Source organism: Pinus tabuliformis, chromosome 1_1 (genome assembly GCF_031772625.1).
Source record: "Pinus tabuliformis cultivar Carrire ecotype Pingquan chromosome 1_1, CPIR1, whole genome shotgun sequence".
Taxonomy (NCBI): domain Eukaryota; kingdom Viridiplantae; phylum Streptophyta; class Pinopsida; order Pinales; family Pinaceae; genus Pinus; species Pinus tabuliformis.
The window spans coordinates 559,158,117-559,176,919 of NC_142297.1; the positions used below are offsets into that span (position 1 = coordinate 559,158,117).

The window sequence follows — 18,803 nt, forward strand, 5'->3', positions numbered from 1 at the left end:
ATATTAGCGTTTTAAACTCGTTTTCGAGCAAATATTGTTCATTTCTGACTAGTTTGATGAAGCAGTTGAAAATACAGTACAATCTTTGGAAGGACAAAGCTATTTATGGTAAAAATCAAAACAAGACCATCTGATCGAGTAGTGTTACCGTGAGGTTCAAGCTCGTTAAAAAATAAACCCGGGCCGAGCAAATGTTTCCGCCCGCATTTAAGCTTGTTAAAAAATGAACTATTCCCCGTAAATAACCACCGTGAATGTAGCACTTCAGCCATTAAAGCCTTGGTCGTGTTTGCACCGTCACCTCCACTTTTTCATTGGCCGATCATTCACCTCCATTTGATTGTTTACCCATTTTGAGGAACAACTGCGAAGAGTGATTTCACTAGCCATCCTTGTGTCACTGCCATGATTGGAAAATTCCAAACCTTACCTGGAATTAGCTGCTACCCATTTTATCACTCGTTCCTCAAAAGACGAGTCTTCTTTAAGCTATTTTTTGACTTGTAAAATATGAAAATATTGCCGAGTTCTGGCCTTCCAGCTCGTTAAAGGGATAGGAAGTGTTATCCCTCCTCTAGATTTTAATCTTTTTGGACCTGAGATATTATTTCACAAAACGATCGAGCACGTGTTTTGTTCGGCTCGTTAAAGCTATCGAAAATCCATCCCTTCTGTATTGTTTTATACTTTTTTCGGACTTAAGGGATTAGATGACGAAAAAGGAATTTTGGAGTTGCATTTACGTACCTTTTCAGACTCTCTAAAAATGAAAAGGCCCAAGTTATCTTTGTCGTTAGACTAGTTAAAAAGATTAATAGTGACAAACTTGTCTTTAGACGAGAATGAGTTTCACTATCGCAAGGCTCGTTAAAACATAGCGATGGGTTTGCCCGAAGGGCAAATTAGAGAACAAGCATATGTTATCCTCCTCAAGCTTGACAAAAATAAAGAGGTACTGGTCAGCAATGACTGGGGAAAAATTGGGGAGAAAACTCAAAGAATCTTTATTGGTAACAAGTCGCTCTTAAACATGACACTTCCGCTCCGTGCCCGAGTCGGGTTGGGTTGTTTCATTCACCGGCCACATCACCATGGTCACGCCATACCATCGACATTTGGGGTTAATGCTACCAATCCATCACATAAGTGTCGCTGACATGTTCAAGAGAAGTCATCCAGAAAGGCCACCTGTGTCCCACCCACTACCATACATTATACTCCATTCTTTCATGACCGCCACCCTGAACCATATATCATCAGATCGTTTTCACCTCCATCAAAATCATTTGCTCTGTTCCATGTCATTGATGTGGGATTCATTAAGGCCCTCCTATGACGGATCACTTCTTGTCGACATCAGCTCATTATCCAAGAAGTTGGTTTAGGAACACCCCATTCAGTACTTTGAAGCTTGCATGCCTCAATGGAAAGTTTCTCACTTCCGGCGACAGGTTTACATCAATGACCTTCGACCGAAAGATTTTGTGTGGTGTTCGACGCCAAGTCCTTTATTCACACCACGTGAATTGTACTGCAGTACCTTGAGGATCATTATCATTATCGGTGATTCCTCTCGCGGTTGTTAACGGTTTACATCATTGACTGGTAATCAAGCGATGTCTTTCCATGTTCGACTTCAAAACATTTCTCACATGGATCGACTTGTACTTCGAGTGAAGATCGAACGAGATTGAAGAACCCGGATCTAGTTTCATCCATCTGGGCTGCGATATATATTCAGGGAAATAAAGACATTCAAATGTACAACATTACAACACAGACAATCATCCTACCAAAAGGATGATGGCTCTATCAGAATCATCAGTATACCATCAGACGATTGTCTGTCCTATGTACATGAAAATGAATTTATAAAGCTGAGCATGGGAATGCCCGCCTCAGCTAGATCATGAAAACAATATGAAGATAATGCATTGTATTGTATCTTATTACAGGTCTCCTCCCAACATTGAAAGAACTTCGGATCCTCATAATAAAGCATTTCACCCGATAAACGGCCTCATACTTTACGGGGCAACTATTATAGACATATTTGTGCCTTGCAGCTCCAAGCATGAAATGTCCATAAACCAAGGGCTCCTAAGTCCCTAAAAGTGTTGTTCTAACCCTTAAAGGAACAAGTTCAACAAATTACAGCTTCTCCCAGAAGTTCTCCACCAGAAACTTCTCAGAATAAGTCAAAACAGGATCATTTCAGCTGCTCCACTAGCTAAGTGCATTGCATAACACCTAAATCCACTGGCTAGGTGCGTTGCAACGCACCTAAATGCACTACCAGGGTGCGTTGAGCGGGAAACGACAAATGGCAGTGTCATTCTGCTAGGTGGAGAGACAATGGAAGCTTCCAGAATCTTCTACTATGACACTTGCCTCACTGAATTCGACCAAGGATGAGTAAGAGGCTTTCAGTCTCCAAGTGGAAGCAAGAACCGACAGAGAGAAGCCACTAATCAAATCACAAGCTGACTCATCCTCCTTGCATACATCTATATATGGATCCCTCATCCCAAAGATCCAGAGGCTGGAATTTTGCACATTGTAAGGAATTGCTGTTGGTTTTGAGACATATATCAAAGAATTGGGTGATCTATGCTTTGTTGGAGGTGAAGAGGGGCTTCTTTGCTGGGAGGTTGATGCTGGGTCAGGAATCATCTATTGTAACTCCTCCTGGATCTTCTTGTATATCAATAAAAACTATTTGAGTTTCTCCTCCATGCTTTTGTATCATTGATGCTTGTTACATTTGTATGGTTAACTTAAATCTGATCCTAAGTTATTTATGAATATAAATCCATTTCTTTGTATAGTTTTCTTCTTCTGTGATCTTACAGGTACTTGGTGAAGCTGGGCAAGTAAGGGAGCAGGTAGTTGGAAGCTGTCAAAGAGGAGAGAGATTGGATCAAAGGAGTAGCACAAGACACAGGTTGGTTCTTCCTATTCCTCTTCATTTATAGTTCATAAAGGAAATACAAAAGTAGTTTTCTCTGTTTGTTTCTAAGGCAGCTATCACACCTTAGTGGGATAGAGAAGTTCTAAATAGACACTTTTCCCGGTAACAGTAGGATTGGTATATAAAGGGTATTCTCAAGTTGAGGGTCTTATATTTGATAAAACCTTTGCTCCGGTTGTAAGATTAGATCTAATCACAATGCTTTTGGAATTTGTTTGTTTCAGTAACTTCGAAGTATATCAAGTGGATGTTAAATCAACCTTTCTAAATGGAAGTCTATAAGAAGAAGTATATTTTAAACAAATAGAAGGATTTTGATTGTCAAAAAATGAAGATCGTGTATGCATACCAAAGAATGCACTCTATGTGTAAAGAAAGCTCCTAGATCTTGGTATTCAAGACTTGACAAATACATACAACAACAATTATTCAAAATAGGAACTATAGTAAAAATATTTACATCGAAACAAAAATGAAAACATGTTAATAATTGTGGTTATGTGGATGATATCATATTTGGAAGTGATTTTGATATAATGAGCCAAAGTTTTGTAGAATAAATGCAAAATAAATTTGACATGTTCATGCTTGGATAATTGTCATTCTTTCTAGGTTTATATATTTCTTAATCTAGAAAAGGCATTTTTATTGTTTAGATCAAATAAATCAAGGAGATATTGAATAAATTCAAAATGGAATACTGTGCACTTGCCAATACACCCATGGTCATATGATGTAAATTTAGTGAATACGATGAATACCTAGATGAAAAATCAAGCAATGTACAATTGAGTGATTGACAACCATGATCAAGGTTAGGTGTTATGCAAGTAGTAGGATTAGTTGCAAGATTTCTATTTTTTCCAAAGGAGACACATGTGAAACCTACAATATAAAATTATTCATATATGAAGGGAATGTTGGAATTTGGCCTTTGGTATTCAAGAAGTAAGCAATTCGCTATAATATATACAAATGTTGAATGGGAAGTATTGATGACAAAGAAAAGTACAAATGGGGGAGAATTCCTTTTAATAAACTATATAATATCATGGTTGATCAAAAGGAAAACTTGAATCTCTTTATCCATAGTAGAAATTGAATATATTGCAGTAACAACATGTTGCACACAAGTTCTCTAGATTAACTAGATGCTAAAGGATATCAAGGTAGACTACGATCATCTAATTTCAATTATTTGTGAAAACACAAGTGCAATAAAAATGTCACTAATATTATTAGGCACTCAAAGACAAATCATATTCCCTTCATGTATCACTTTATAAGAAAATAGGTAGGAAAAACAAATGTCAAGCTAGAATAATTATTACCCAAGAATAGGTTGCATATATTTTTACCGAACCCCTTCCTAGAGAAATATTTGAATATCTTATATAGAAGATATGAGTGATATGCCACTCATCTCTTCATTAAAGGGAAGAACAAGCTCATGGGATAATTCCATTGTTATTTATGTCAAAGGGGGAGAAGTTGCAGATATAGGAAGAATTGCAAAAATAAGGAGAGTTGTAAATAAAGGGAGACCTACAGTATAGTTGCAAAATTGAATAAGGGTTGCTATAAATGAAAAAAGGTTAGATTGTTGGAATTTTTTTTTTCATTGATGTCAAAGATAGGGAAAGGCTATAAATTTCAAATATAAGGATTTAAAGACGAATATTGTTGGTAATATTGTTTGGGTATCCAATTTTTTTTTATACCTGGTTTGGATTCCCTATATTTCAAGTTCACTTTACTATAAATACCTAGATGAAATGGGAGCATAGGATATATGGTTTCAAATATTATTCCATTATATTTAAAATAGTGTATGGAACTCCCTCTTGCTCCATAGAAATGAGGATATATGAAAGAATTTTTTAGGTTAGCTTAGCTACAAAGTACAGGTCAACCTAGCTAGTTTTACAAGTTGGCTCCATAAGTGAACATAGAAACACTATAAATAATGGATAGGTGAGTTCCCAACGAGAAAGTACAGGTAAAATTAGCTAGCTTTACAAGTTGGCCCCATAGGTGAACAAAGAAACATTATAAATAATGGATAAATGAGTTCATTTAAATATTATCAAAGTAAGAAGAGATATGGAGTTGCAAGAGAAACTAGGAATACTTTTTGGGTTTTAAAGGTAGAGAAAAAATGTGATTTACAAAGTGAACTAGCCATCTTGAATTTTTCACTATAAATTGTGTTATGGGATGTTTTAGACCATGAAATTTTGATGAGATACATGTAATATGTTCATGTACATGTGATAAAAATTTCAAGAATTGGTTTAATATAATTTCAGAGATATGCACTATCGTTAGAGGAATTTTCAACCTAAAAGTGGCCTCCTAAGGAAAAATAATAAAATAAGAGATGATTTTTTGAGGGAAAAAAAGAAAACTACTTTTGTTGAGTTAATTTTTAGCTTATCTCCATACAAATTTACTCAAAATTCAGGTGTAGACACTCCCTGATGCATAATTGAATTCTCCATCTAATGAGTACCCATTTTGTATACTTCTGAGAAGACTCACATCGATAAAAATTGAAGATACATTAAAAACGTGTATTCAACACATTTTTTAATGTATATTCCTTTTTTTTTTTATCAATGTGGGTCTTCTAAAAAGTATGCACAATGGGTACTTGCTGGATGGAAAATTTAATTCCACATCCAACGAGTATCTACACTTGAATTTTGAGTAAACCTACAACAGGATAAGCCAAAAATACAAATAAAAAAAGTAGTTTTTTTTTTTTTTCCTCCAAAATATTTACATGTACCTCTTTTTTAATTTAAAGGATTTTGATTGGTTTAAATATTATGGAAATGAAAATTTCATAGGCACTTTTAGGGTGAAATTTCATCTAAAGGGAATTTAGGGTTTGTGATTTATCATGGAGTCTATTTCAAATGAGTTATATTTGGATTTTTTCTATAAATTATGTTTTTAAATGTCTGAGACCATGAAATTTTGAGGAAATATAGGTGATTTCTCTGGGTAAATGTGATGAAAAATTTAGATATGGTTTGATATAAATTCAGAAGTATGCCTTTTCAAATTTAGGGTTTTTGTATATTCCCGAAATTAGTTTTAAACATGCCAGTTTAGAATTTTCTCTATAACTTATTTTTTGGGTTGTTTTAGAATGTGAAATTTTTAGAATCCTATGGAACAAAGAGTCATATCTTATATGAATTTGGGAATGACTCACATTAATTAAATACATCCATGTGTGGAGTTATTTCTCGACTTGACAAAATATGGTACATGTAAATGTGATTATACCATGTCAAGAATGTACATAACTACACAAGATGCATTGATCACACTCAAAATCATGAAAACTAACCCTTATATTTCATCCATGGAATGTTATTGCATTATTAGTAATCGTGTTTAGCGACTAGGGGAATGATACAAAGTGGATGTACCATATAATGTCAATCACATGTTGTTCCCACCTTTGGCTGTCTCAAGAGTGTAAATGTTAGTGTACTACACCACAAACATGTCACATGTCAATACGATGGTGTCATGTTAGGGTAACTATAACTACTTGAAATGCACTAGAAACACACAAATATAAACAAGTTATTTACTTGTAACATACCATGTTAATGAATTTTTTGTAATAGTTTGCAGTAAGCAATGCAACAACTTTGATAATTATAGTGTACAATATGTAATGCTCACAGGGGATTTTTACACCAAAGGTGTTTTTAAGGGGAGTTTCTTTGGAGGAATTTTTTCTTCTTTCTAGAGCCTATCGGGAAAGGGAACGTATTTACATTTTGTTTGGAAGAAAACATCATTGGCACATCTACCTATGTTTATGTGTCTGGTTCTGTTGGAGCTTTAGATCGATCCTCTAATGCCTTAAGCTTGTCACTGCCTGGAAGCACTTCTTCAACTGAAAATAAAAAAGATGGAGAATGAAGTTCCACATAACAAATATCTGAAACAAAATTTTAAAAGTTTTAGACTTATCAACAACTGATTTTTTCTTTCTCTTTTCCTATTAGTGGATACTTGTAGATAGAGAAAGCCATTGCTATGATGTCGAGTGCTATCAAAATTGCAATTGAGCAAACACTACCCCTAATTTTCTAGCTGCTTGGTGGCAATTTCCATGATGGATGTTTGTATGATCATGTTAATTATGGTGGAATTTGTTGTCTATTATATGGGATATGATCATGAAGGAGGGCAAAAGTTATACCAATGGATTTCCATGTTCAAATCAGGGGACCAACTTGATTTTGTAGCTCCAGCAATCAGAGAAGTAGGCTTCATGTTCAAAAAATAAGAGAAGGGCTCTTATGGAAGTGAAATGGAGAAATTCAAGAAACATGTTGTGGCCTTTTTGGATAATTTCAAAGGGTATGAATAAAAAAAGGGCACATGAATTGGAATTTATTGTGAAAAAATGGATTTTAGAGGGATGAGATAGCCAACCCGATAAGAGGGGTCGGGCTTAGAAATGAGGACGAAGCCAAGATGACTTGGTTATAATAGTGGATTCCTTCGAATATGTTTGCCTCCCCACTCATCTCAATTCCTTTGGGGATGGTTTAACTTGAACATGTTTACCTTTCACAATAATTTCAAATTGATCATTCATTAGCGGATGATATCTTGTGCTCTTCCAATGAAAAACACTGTGTAATCGTCAATTTGGTAATTTTATAGATTTGAGCATGTCATCCTTAGGCAAGGGCCATGCTAATATTCTCTGCATCATTCCCATTTTATAATATGTCTTAGAATAGATAATCATCAATTTGGTAATTAACAATGCTATGAAATGTTCCCCCTATTTGAAGTAAATCAAAATATGGATATGGTAAATACAAAACTTAACATTCTGAACAAGAGGTGACACATTCTGGTTTTAAATATATCTATAAAAGCTTTGAACAAACAATAATGGATTATTTTGGGAAAAATCTTATGATGGTTTGAATTTGACGATATAAGAATTTGGATTAGAAACTTTGATAAAATTTCCAAGGATATAGATCCTGTCATAATTATACAAAATCGATGAAGGTAATCAAAATATTTGGAGGTATAGTCCTATGAATACTGAAATTATACTCGCACCAAACATTTCAGCAACATCCTTAACAAATTCATAGTGATTATTTGACCACAAAATTAGCTTTATTCCCAATAATAATAAATAAGAAATATTAGCATAGTGTGCAGAGAATTCCAAAGAATTTGATCCCCAATATCTTCAAAGTTTTCAAAGGCATAATAGACTACAATACATGTTAATTAGCTTTATGAAATTATTGAGAAGCTCAAAAGTACTCAGATTTTGTTGAATGCAATATTCACTTCTTGATTTTCCTTTTCTTCAATCCCATAATACTTGTTTCTTCTAGGCTATAAGGGCTTCAAACACTTGATCCCCTAACTTTTTGAGAATTTTTTTTTTTTTGTAAGTTTCATTGATTCAACATTATCATATACTAATAACACCTAGAACTCCAAGAATATAATCCAAAAAAATTAATTACAATGTTGTTCAATCGTAAAGGCACATTTACATTCTAAAATTTATTTAGAAGAGGGAAATTCCAAGCAACCAACCTTGTTCAAATTCTAAACTATTACCACTCAAATCCTAACTTCGATGTATATTTTACATCTAAATCTACCTTATTCTCAACATCTTCCATGTCATATTACATTCTACATATTCAAAGTTACCATGATAACAAGTTCTAGGCAAGACACACACTGATGACTAGGATATATAAAATTCCACCTTGTAGTTAGATCCTTTCCCTTCATTGGAAAATTCAGCCCAAAAACGGCATCACTAGCTCGAAAAGTAGCAAAGCCCCTGAAAATATACACTTGGATTACTGATCCCGCTAGCGATGTAGACAAAGTTTGGAGTAAGAAAAGGGAGTTGTCTATAATGCGTCTTTTTGGAGATTCCGGTGACGGAATCCGGCGGAAGAAATTGAGGTTAAATCTTGATTTGTTGCAGTTAAAATGGTTTTTTAACTGCATATTTGGATTCAGCACCCTGGAAAACCCTTGGGATGCTTTCATTGTGCAGAAACTAGCTATCAAACTTGCGATTCCAATAAATTCCTGCCGGATTTCGACCGGAAAAACCCGCCGGAAAGGCTTTCAAAGAGTTGCGTTATAGACAACTGCGTAAGAAAAGACACAGTAGACAAAAATTTTGAAGTGCAGGAATTTTAGTTATATGGCTACATCTAATAAATTCAATCATAAATGTATACACGTAAATTGTTGGTGTTCTTTCATCAAGTGCTTTTTAATCAGTTGATATACGTAAGTTGTCAGTGTTATTTCATTGGTGTTATTTATTAATTGATAGCAAGTATTTCAACTAATAATTATTGATTATTAAATTACAATTCAAGAAGCATTATTTTAATATAAAATAAATTCTTTTTTTGGTGAGGTTAAGCTAGACACCAAATTGATGTATAAGACACTAATTTCAAAAATAAACATGCTTATCAACGTATATATTTTGTGGATATTATGAAAATGTTAAATACCATTAAATAAGTACCATTCATTTATTACTTATTGATAATTAAACTTAAATTCTATAAACCGTATTTCAAAAGAGACACACATATGGAGGTAATAATTAATTTAGTTTTCTAATTTATGGAATATATATGTATAATTCATTTGATTTACAATCATTTTTATTAAAAAAGTTAAGTTAGGATGGTTATGAAGATTTTGTTTATTAAAATATAATGTAAATGAAACAATATGAAACAATTAGATAAGTATCATATAAGTGTAAGGCATAATAGAATGTAAATAAAAAATAAAATAAATTCAAGCTCAATATGGTAAACAAATTTCTCTTCAATACATTTGGTAAACACATTTGAAATACATTTGATATGCTATAAATATATTACCTTTGTAGTGGATTGCACATAGTGTATCTTTCCAAGCACACATTGTTATTGGTTTGCACAAGTATTTAAACCATTTATCAATGCTATAAGAAAAAAAATTAATTTTGATTTAGAGTTTACACAATTCGTTATATATATGGTGGATATTTGCCCAAATCCCAATTCTATATTTGTTGATATAACGACAAATTTTTACATGACGAACATTGGCAATATTGGCCATTGTGAACACAGAGGAATCAATTTTTCCATTGAACACTATTAGTTTAACATTGACTAATGCAATTTATAATGTTTAACTTTGAAAAAAAATTTTTTTTTCAATATTATTAAAAATCATAAAAATGCAATTTAATGATTGGTATAGCCATACAAGCTTGCGGATGGATATTTCTTTAATTATAGTGAATATTTGAGAGTTCTACATCAAACACCATTGCATACCATGTCCACTCAAGAGAGAACTTTGTATTACATAAAATGAATTTGTATGCACAATTAATGTAGAGTTGTACATAAACGCGATATCTATGACAATTATAGAAAACATGACTTTTTCATTAAAAAAATGAATTTGCATTCCCAATGAATGGAGAGCTCTACATAAACCAGATATTTGTGAAAATTATAACAAAAATTATTTTATAGTGGGTCACAGGATGTAACCATACAACTCGGGAGGATAAATATTTTTCATCTCCTATGGCATGTTTGATACTTTTATACAACAAATCATTGAGTACCATATTCATTTTCTCCATTACTTAAATGAATTTGTAGGCCCAGTAAGTAGGGAGAGTTGAACTCTTAAGATTCAAGTAATGGAACTTATATTTTCTTCTTCAGTGAGTTACTAGTGTTACATTCTCTGATCCATGCTTTGTACTTGGAAAAAAGTTGGGCTTGAATAGTAGTTTAGTTTTAAGTAATGTGTAGGCATGTCTTAACCGTTTATAGCCATACCAAACTAGTAATGAAGGGAAGCTAATTTGTAGGTTTGTCTTAACAATTTATAGCCGTCCCAAACTAGTAAGGAAGGTAAGCCACTGGTTGTATTTTTGATCTAAGAGAAAAGGAATAACAGAATGTCATATGTCTATGTAAGTAGGAAGCAACTACCTCTGTAGGGAGGAAGCAACTTTATTCGAGTATGTAAGTTTTCATGTTAAACGTCATGTTGAATTTGCTTTTATCTTCAATTTTCTTCCATCAATAATAATGGCCTTCACATATTTGAACCAAGAAACAATATCACAGGATATTGTGATAGATGTGTTTTGGGGATAGGATATTATCGGAAGGAAATGGATTCTTGGTACTGAATTAAAGATCTTTTAGATCAAGATAGGTGATCTCTTTTGAAAGTCATATGGTTCTGTAGCAAATTATTCTTGGTATCAAATTAAATATTTTCTAGAATCAAGATAAATGATTTCTTCTAAAAGTTACATGGTTCTCCATAATGGATGAAAGCAGGGATCATTATGTTGATTTTTAGAATTTGGAAATGACAATAATGTTAAGATCCATTTATTTTACACAAAAGCTACCTTGATTTATGGAATTGCAGCTTTTCTTAACTTAAGGAAACCAACTGCAGTAGTTTCCTTAAGTTAAGAAAATCAACTGCAATTACTAAATTTATAATTAGGAGCTACTAAAGTGGTCCATCACTTTGATCTGATCTCTACCTTGATTTGTGGTTTTTCTAACACATAGCTTTTAGAAGCTTGATGGAAGCTTAGCTATATGTTCATATGTTTGGTCCCCAAGCTCCTATCTCAATCCCCTTCAGTTCTACACCATCTAGCTGAGATAACAGAGCTTGGAAGTGCCTTCAGATCAACTGTCTTCTTTCCTTTTTGCATGTGCAGTTGGAGCGTGGTGTTTCAGAAGGAAATTGCATCAACAGTTTCACCAATGGCTGGAGGTAATTCGTATCCCTGGGCATTAAGTTTTAGTGATTCTTTTCAGTTCTTTCCGCATGCAGAATCGTTGTTTAAGTTTATTAGTTTTCTAACAGTTGGTATCAGAGCGGAGTTTACCTATGCCTTGGTGTGGATTCGAATATTTTAAGTGATTTTTATTTTCATTTATTCGACTGAATCTCATCGTCAGTTCTATATTGCTTCGTTTCATTTCATTCGCTGGTGTTGTTTCTGCTGCTTCGATGCTTTCTCCACTGCTGTTCTTCTTCTCCACTTATTGTTTTAATGGTGGAGTTAGTTTCGAACCTTCACTTTCTTCACGCAATTTTCTTATATTGATATGCACATACATCATAAAGAGAACGTGCCTATCAGCCATGAACTTTGGGAAACAATCGGTCTATTTTGTCAGAGTAGTCAAAGCATGCTGACGAGATATGGTCTACCATACGCATGGAATTGCATTGGACATATCTCGCATTTGGCTATAGGGCGAAATGTTTTTGGAAGACTGATTGATTATTCATGCGATTTTAGTGGCTCTGTGAGACCGAAATTATGCTTTATACCCGAGATTTGAATTCGAATGAGGCGGGTAGTGATCGAGCTCGCAGCTTAGAATAATATAAAAAATTTCTCAACACGAGAACTTCAATTTTTTTTTAATTAATGGTGAAATTAAAATTTTTAATTGCATTCAAGTGTATATATGTTAGATATATATCGATACAAGTACGGGCAAAGATTTCGCGATGGTGAAGATAAGTGACCTGCCATTCCACGGGAATGAGAAATTCTCGACAGACACTTCTGTTGTGGACGCCAACAGAAGGATCCCAAAGAGATTGCCAGAAGATATCAGCTACAACTATGCGAGAAAGCTAAGGAAGAGAATATCATAGTGTACCTAGAAACAGGGTGAGGAAAGAATCTCATAGTTGTTCTGCTAATCCAAGAGTTCGCCCAGGCTATAAAAAGGCTAGGAGGAATGTCTGCATTTTTCTGGCGCCTACCGTGCCTCTTGTTGAACAGGTATGGGCTAAATTTAGCTAAGATTTTCGAAGTCTTACTAAATTCTATGCACTTTTTAAAGTTCTGCTATTTTTCCATAAGTTAAGAAATAGCAAATTTGGAGGAAGAGATGATAGTCCAGCATTGCTTTCCCCATACTCAAAACCAAGAGGTAACGGCGTCTTAGGGTCTGAAATTTCGATAGCAAACTAAAATTAGAAAACCCGCGAAAATATTAAATTCTATCTATGGTTAATTGGCTTTTATCTTAGAGATTTCTTGAAACTATGATAAGCCAATCGCAATGAATTATCTGACTGATGTTTACAATTTTTTTTAAGGTTTAAAGTTAAAACCTAGTACTTCTTTTAATGGTTTTGAAAACTTATTGGACGATCACATTAATTAAGAACAATCACGATTCATCATATGTTTCAATTATCGTTATTTTTTTTTTTCACCTATTTTGGTGTTTTCATTGTTAAATTAATAGCACCAACTATAAACTCATAATCTCTTGTAGTGTCCATATTATAGTTGAAATCATCGTTCCAAAATGGCCATCGAGAAACTCGGAAACTATATAAATTCCCACTGGTTTGTATGAATTGGTTTTCGGTGTTAGTTATAAACCGTTTCCACAATGTAAATCAAGGAAGTGTGAATCAAGGCTAACGGGTTTATGCATAAGGTTCAATGGGTTTTTTAAAAATTATCTTTTTATTTTGTTTTGTTATATGTTTTAAGGTTGAATACATATTAAAGGGAGAGTTTTTTTTTAATTGGAAATGGTATAGAGATTTATACAAAGTTGATAATGGGTTTATAATAACTGTACTGTTATTTGATAATTTTTACAGGGTATTTTACTTGATTGTATATTTCCCTGAATTGCAATATAAAGCTGCATTGCGACTGTGCAATGGCAAATGACTCATTGGGCCTTGGCCCATATTTTCAAATGGATGTCTTTATGTAGCAAGGCTTCTAGCTGACACATCTAGTGGTGTAGTTAGCAGCCTTAAAGACTTGCACAATTTTGTGTGTTAGCATGTGTTTAGGCTCACATGAAATTTTATGTAATTATATATAAATAATATTTCAAATTTGCAGCTTTGTTTGCAAATTGTTTAGAGCCCATTTTGTAATTAATTTAAGAATTAGTCTTAAATAAATTATGGGACAGTTAGACTAAGGAATGTAAATTTGATTTTAATTCTATTTATCTTGTGAGCAAAATAGCTTGTTTTCTGGTCTATTTTGTTGTTTTATAAACTTAAGGACGGAGCCTGAAGTCAAGCCAGCTAGTCTTCGAACTGCATTTGCTATGCAAGTGCAAAGTAGATCAAAGCTGCTTCAGTCAATCTCCGGGTTAAGTTTATAAATTGAACAATCAATTTGTAGTCATTTTGGTAATACTGACTGCTTTAACCTTAATTTTGATTTGCTGGAGAATTATTACAGTTATATGGAGTTTATTAAAATGTCATTTTGACTTACTCCTTTCAGTAAACATTATTTTTCTCTCTGGTTAAGTTTTGTTTATGCAACAAAATAATGTCTAGTGATCCATATAATTTTAATTAATTAGAGAATAGCCACAGCATCTTTAATTAAATAAAATTATATATTGATTGGCAAGATCACATAAAGATTATTTAGACATTAAATTGTAATTAATTACACTGAATATAATAAATTTTATCCCACAGGAATTTTTATTATATTTATGTGATTAATTAGGATAAAATTTCATAACCTACCCACAGGAGTTATGAATTAATAAGTTTTATCATAAAGTTTTATTGAATCTGTTTGAATTGAAAATTTAGCCCACAAGCAATTTTCATGTCATTTGATTCAATTCTTTTTAGCATGTTTTACATTGGTAAAACATGAAAGTTCATAAAGTTTTATTGAATCTGTTTGAATTGAAAATTTAGCCCACAAGCAATTTTCATGTCATTTGATTCAATTCTTTTTAGCATGTTTTACATTGGTAAAACATGAAAGTTCATAAAGTTTTATTGAATCTGTTTGAATTGAAAATTTAGCCCACAGGCAATTTTCATGTCATTTGAGCTACAGTAAAACAAAAATGGGGCGACACACCAGAGGACCTGCTGCGATGGAGGCGTTTTTCTGTATTAGGGTTTCAGAAGACCGCGCCGCCGCAGCCCCTGAAGGTTTGCTATGCTCTCGAACGGCCAGAACCCGGTACGCTGGTTACTCAATGCCTGAAGCTCCCCTCTCGCCCTGGGTCGGATTCACTGAAGGGAAGGATTTAAATGATTCAAACTACAACAAACAAAGACCGGCGTATCTCCCTTTCTTCTGGGCGCAGGTCGATTACCTCCGGGCGGCACCAGCCTCTCATCCAGAGGTTTTCACTCTAATTCAATCGATCCTCACCCAGGCTTGTCTAGATGCGTTCCCCTCCGTGATCACACTGCTCAGGCATGGAAGATCCGTTTGCGTCTATGAAATACAGAGGCGCATAGTTCCCATGCCCCATTTTGGCAAGACGCGGTTCCGATCGGATGAGCTAGGGTCGATTTCAAAGGACAGGGTCGAAGATCGAGTTTGGGGGTGGAATATGGACCTGGATCCTCGATGTTTAGAGATTTCTCTGCTCTCGGCTGCGCAGATCTGGGCCTTTTTTACCCTGACGCAGCGTTTCAACAGAGGAATCACAAATCCCTTTGCAGCAGATATGCGTTGGAGCAAAAAATACCTCAAGCAGAAGACTTCCTCTCACCTGCAGCCTCCTTCACGTCAAGAGCTGGAAGATGCAAAAGACTCTGGCCCCGTGCTGCGCCAGAAATCTTTTGAAAATTCCTCTGCCCCCTTTCAGATTCAAATAGCATAGATATCTGGCAAAACCATTCTGCAATGGGTAAACCCTACAGATCTGGTGCATAACCTCAAAGAAAATCTGGAGCTCAAACTGGGGATCCCCTCAGCCCTTCAGAGACTTATTTTCCAAGGTAAACAGCTCAAAGATCCTCTTCCTCTCTCTTTCTACAGCATAAAAAGCAACAGTTCTTTAGCGTTTTCCTTTCGCTTAAGAGGTGGAGCTGCAGGGCAATCCTCTTCTGCTCCTCCAAACTCCTACAAAGACACAGTCTGCTCTGAGATTCCCGCAACCCCGGAACTTCCCAAACCAAAACCTTTTTTGGTTGATAAATTGGAGGAAGTTCCCTCGGTTGAGATCTCCTTCTCTGATCTAGCCGACGAAACCCAAAAATTTGCTGAAAGGGCCATCATCTGCAGATTCAATGGGCTCTGGCCACGCTCAAAGGATCTTTATGACTGGATCAAGGACAACTGGACCGACCGTTGCAAGGTGTATTTCTGTGCAAAGGGATATTTTATAGTGTTGTTCGATAACCTCGAGCACTACGAAAATGCATTAGAAGAAGGCCCTTGGTTCATGGGTTCAGCAGGCCTCTTCTTAACTCCATGGTTTCCAGACTTTGACCCAGCTTCAGCAGCCAGCACTAAAGCTCCTGTATGGATCAGACTTCCAAATCTCCCAATACACCTGTGGCGCACAGAAGTATACAGGCTAATAGGCAATACCTTTGGTTGCTTTTTAGTGGGAGATTACAAGAGGGAACGGCAAGGTCTCTATACATATGCTAGAGTATGTGTGGAGCTTGACTTAAGCAAGGGATTGCCAGAGTATATCAATCTCAAGATCAATGACTTTGTCTAGACCCAGTTTCTAGAGTATGAAAACACTGCCTTTCGATGCCGCCATTGTCACCTAACAGGGCACCTGCATAACTCCTGCCCTTCGCTGACAGCAAGAACGAAAAAAGGCATCTTCGCAAAATCCAAGCCCAAGCGTTGGGCTCCCTGTCCACTGCCGCCAGCTGGGAGCTCTAGCTCCCCAAGTATGGAGAAGGAGGAAAGCTATTCAGAACCAGAACAGGCGCCTCAGCCAATGGTTACGCCCACGGACACTATGGGGCACATCCATGTTACAGCAAGCTCCCATAAACGAGCCCATGAGACTTCATCCTCTGAATCAGAGAAGGAGTTCCCGAAGATAGAAAATTCCAGTCTTCAAGTGGTTCTAGCTCATTCTCCCCAAGATGGCTGGACAAAAGTCAACAAAAAGAAAGGGAAAAAACATTGTGTTGTAGTCACTGACCCTATGGGGTAAAAGCCTGTTAGTCAGTCTTTGCTCTCAAATTTTTTGATGTAGTGCTGAGTTTGTATCTTCCTCCGGGACCGAGGTTGATGAATCCATCATTTCCGGTCTGCCGGTCTTTTGCTTTTCCTGTCTGTACTATATTTTTCTTAATAGATTTAGTCTTTACCGAGAAAAAAAAAATTCATGTCATTTGATTCAATTCTTTTTAGCATGTTTTACATTGGTAAAACATGAAAGTTTATTAAGCCTCAACATAAGCATGTGATTCTTTATTTTGATGCAGTAGTACAACCTGCAAATTTCTCTGAAATTCGTTCTGACATTCCCGAACTTGAGGAAGTAATCTCGTTTGTGTGTTATGAATCTAATATGGTTAACGTTAATATTAACACATGGTGGATTGATTCTGGATCAACAATTCAACATTTCGAATTCCTTGCAAGGTTTGCAAAACCTAAGGAAGCCAGTGGGAGGTGAGCAAAGCATCTTATCAGGAAACAAGATGGGCTCGCATGTGGAAGCTATAAGAACATGTTATTTAACTTTAAGTAGTGGCTTTGTTTTGGAGTTAGAAAAGACCTTTTATGTTCCAAGTTTTTCTAGAAACTTGATTTCAGTTTCAAGGCTTGTACCTTTTGGATATTCCTTAAACTTTTCAGAAAAATCTTTCAGTCTATTCTATAAATCTGATTATGTTGGGAATGGTATTTTGTCTAATGGTCTTTACTGCATTAATTTACAAAACAAAGTCACATATGATTCAACGCATGTTCACACTGGCACTAAAAGATGTGTTATTAATGAAGATTCCTCTAAATTATAGCACCGGAGACTAGGTCATATCTCCATAGATAGAATTAAAAGATTGGTAAATGAAGGAATACTTAATACTCTAGATTTTATTGATCTTGAGACTTGTGTGGACTGCATAAAGGGAAAGCAGACCAACAAGTCAAAGAAAGGTGCCAATAGGAGTTCAGACATATTAGAAATCATACATACTTACAGATTTTATTGTCCATCTCACAGCACTAGGATTGTGGAATCAAGAAATGCAAAATTTCTTGAAAATGACTTGATCAGTGGGAGCGATCAAACCAGAAACATAGTTTCTGAGAAAGATCATTCAGAATCTCAACCTTCCACTTCAAGTGAAAGATTGGTTATTATTCATAGCACCCCTCAAGTACAAACTGGTGTTGAACAACCAATTGTTGAAGTTCCACAAGCTGCTGACGATATTCCAGTAGATCAAGGAGTTCAAGAGTTGCCAAGAACTTTTGAACAACAAGTTGAACCACATACTTCTCATGAAGATGATGGTACAACATTAAGAAGATCTACTAGACCTAAGAGATCAACAATTCCTAATGTATGCTCAAGTCTGTACAAGACCTGGCATTGCATTTGTTGTGGGAATGTTGGGACGATATCAGAGTGATCCAGGTTTAGACCACTGGAGAGCTGCAAAGAAAGTAATGAGGTACCTTCAAGGGACCAAAGACTACATGCTTATGTATAGACGGACGGACAACTTGGAAGTAACTGGCTACTCAGATTCTGACTTTGCTGAATGTGTTGATTCATGCAAATCAACATCAGGATACATTTGCCAAGCAGACCTTGATTGCCACTTCCACTATGTAAGCCGAGTTCATCTCCTGTTTTGAGGCTACTTTACATGGTGTATGGCTTAAGAATTTCATTTTTGGGCTTAGAATTATGGATTCTATATCTAAGCCATTGAGAATATATTGTGATAATTCAGCTGCTGGTTTTATGGCTAA

At 35.2% G+C, this 18,803-nt stretch overlaps 1 non-coding gene across 1 annotated transcript; it reads right to left on the minus strand.

The window, feature by feature from the left end:
* Positions 1-7,651: 7,651 nt before the first annotated feature.
* Positions 7,652-7,754, minus strand: LOC149214380 (U6 spliceosomal RNA). The gene has a single exon (XR_016251641.1). It is a non-coding gene; the product is annotated as a U6 spliceosomal RNA (small nuclear RNA).
* Between the last annotated feature and the right edge of the window lie 11,049 nt (positions 7,755-18,803).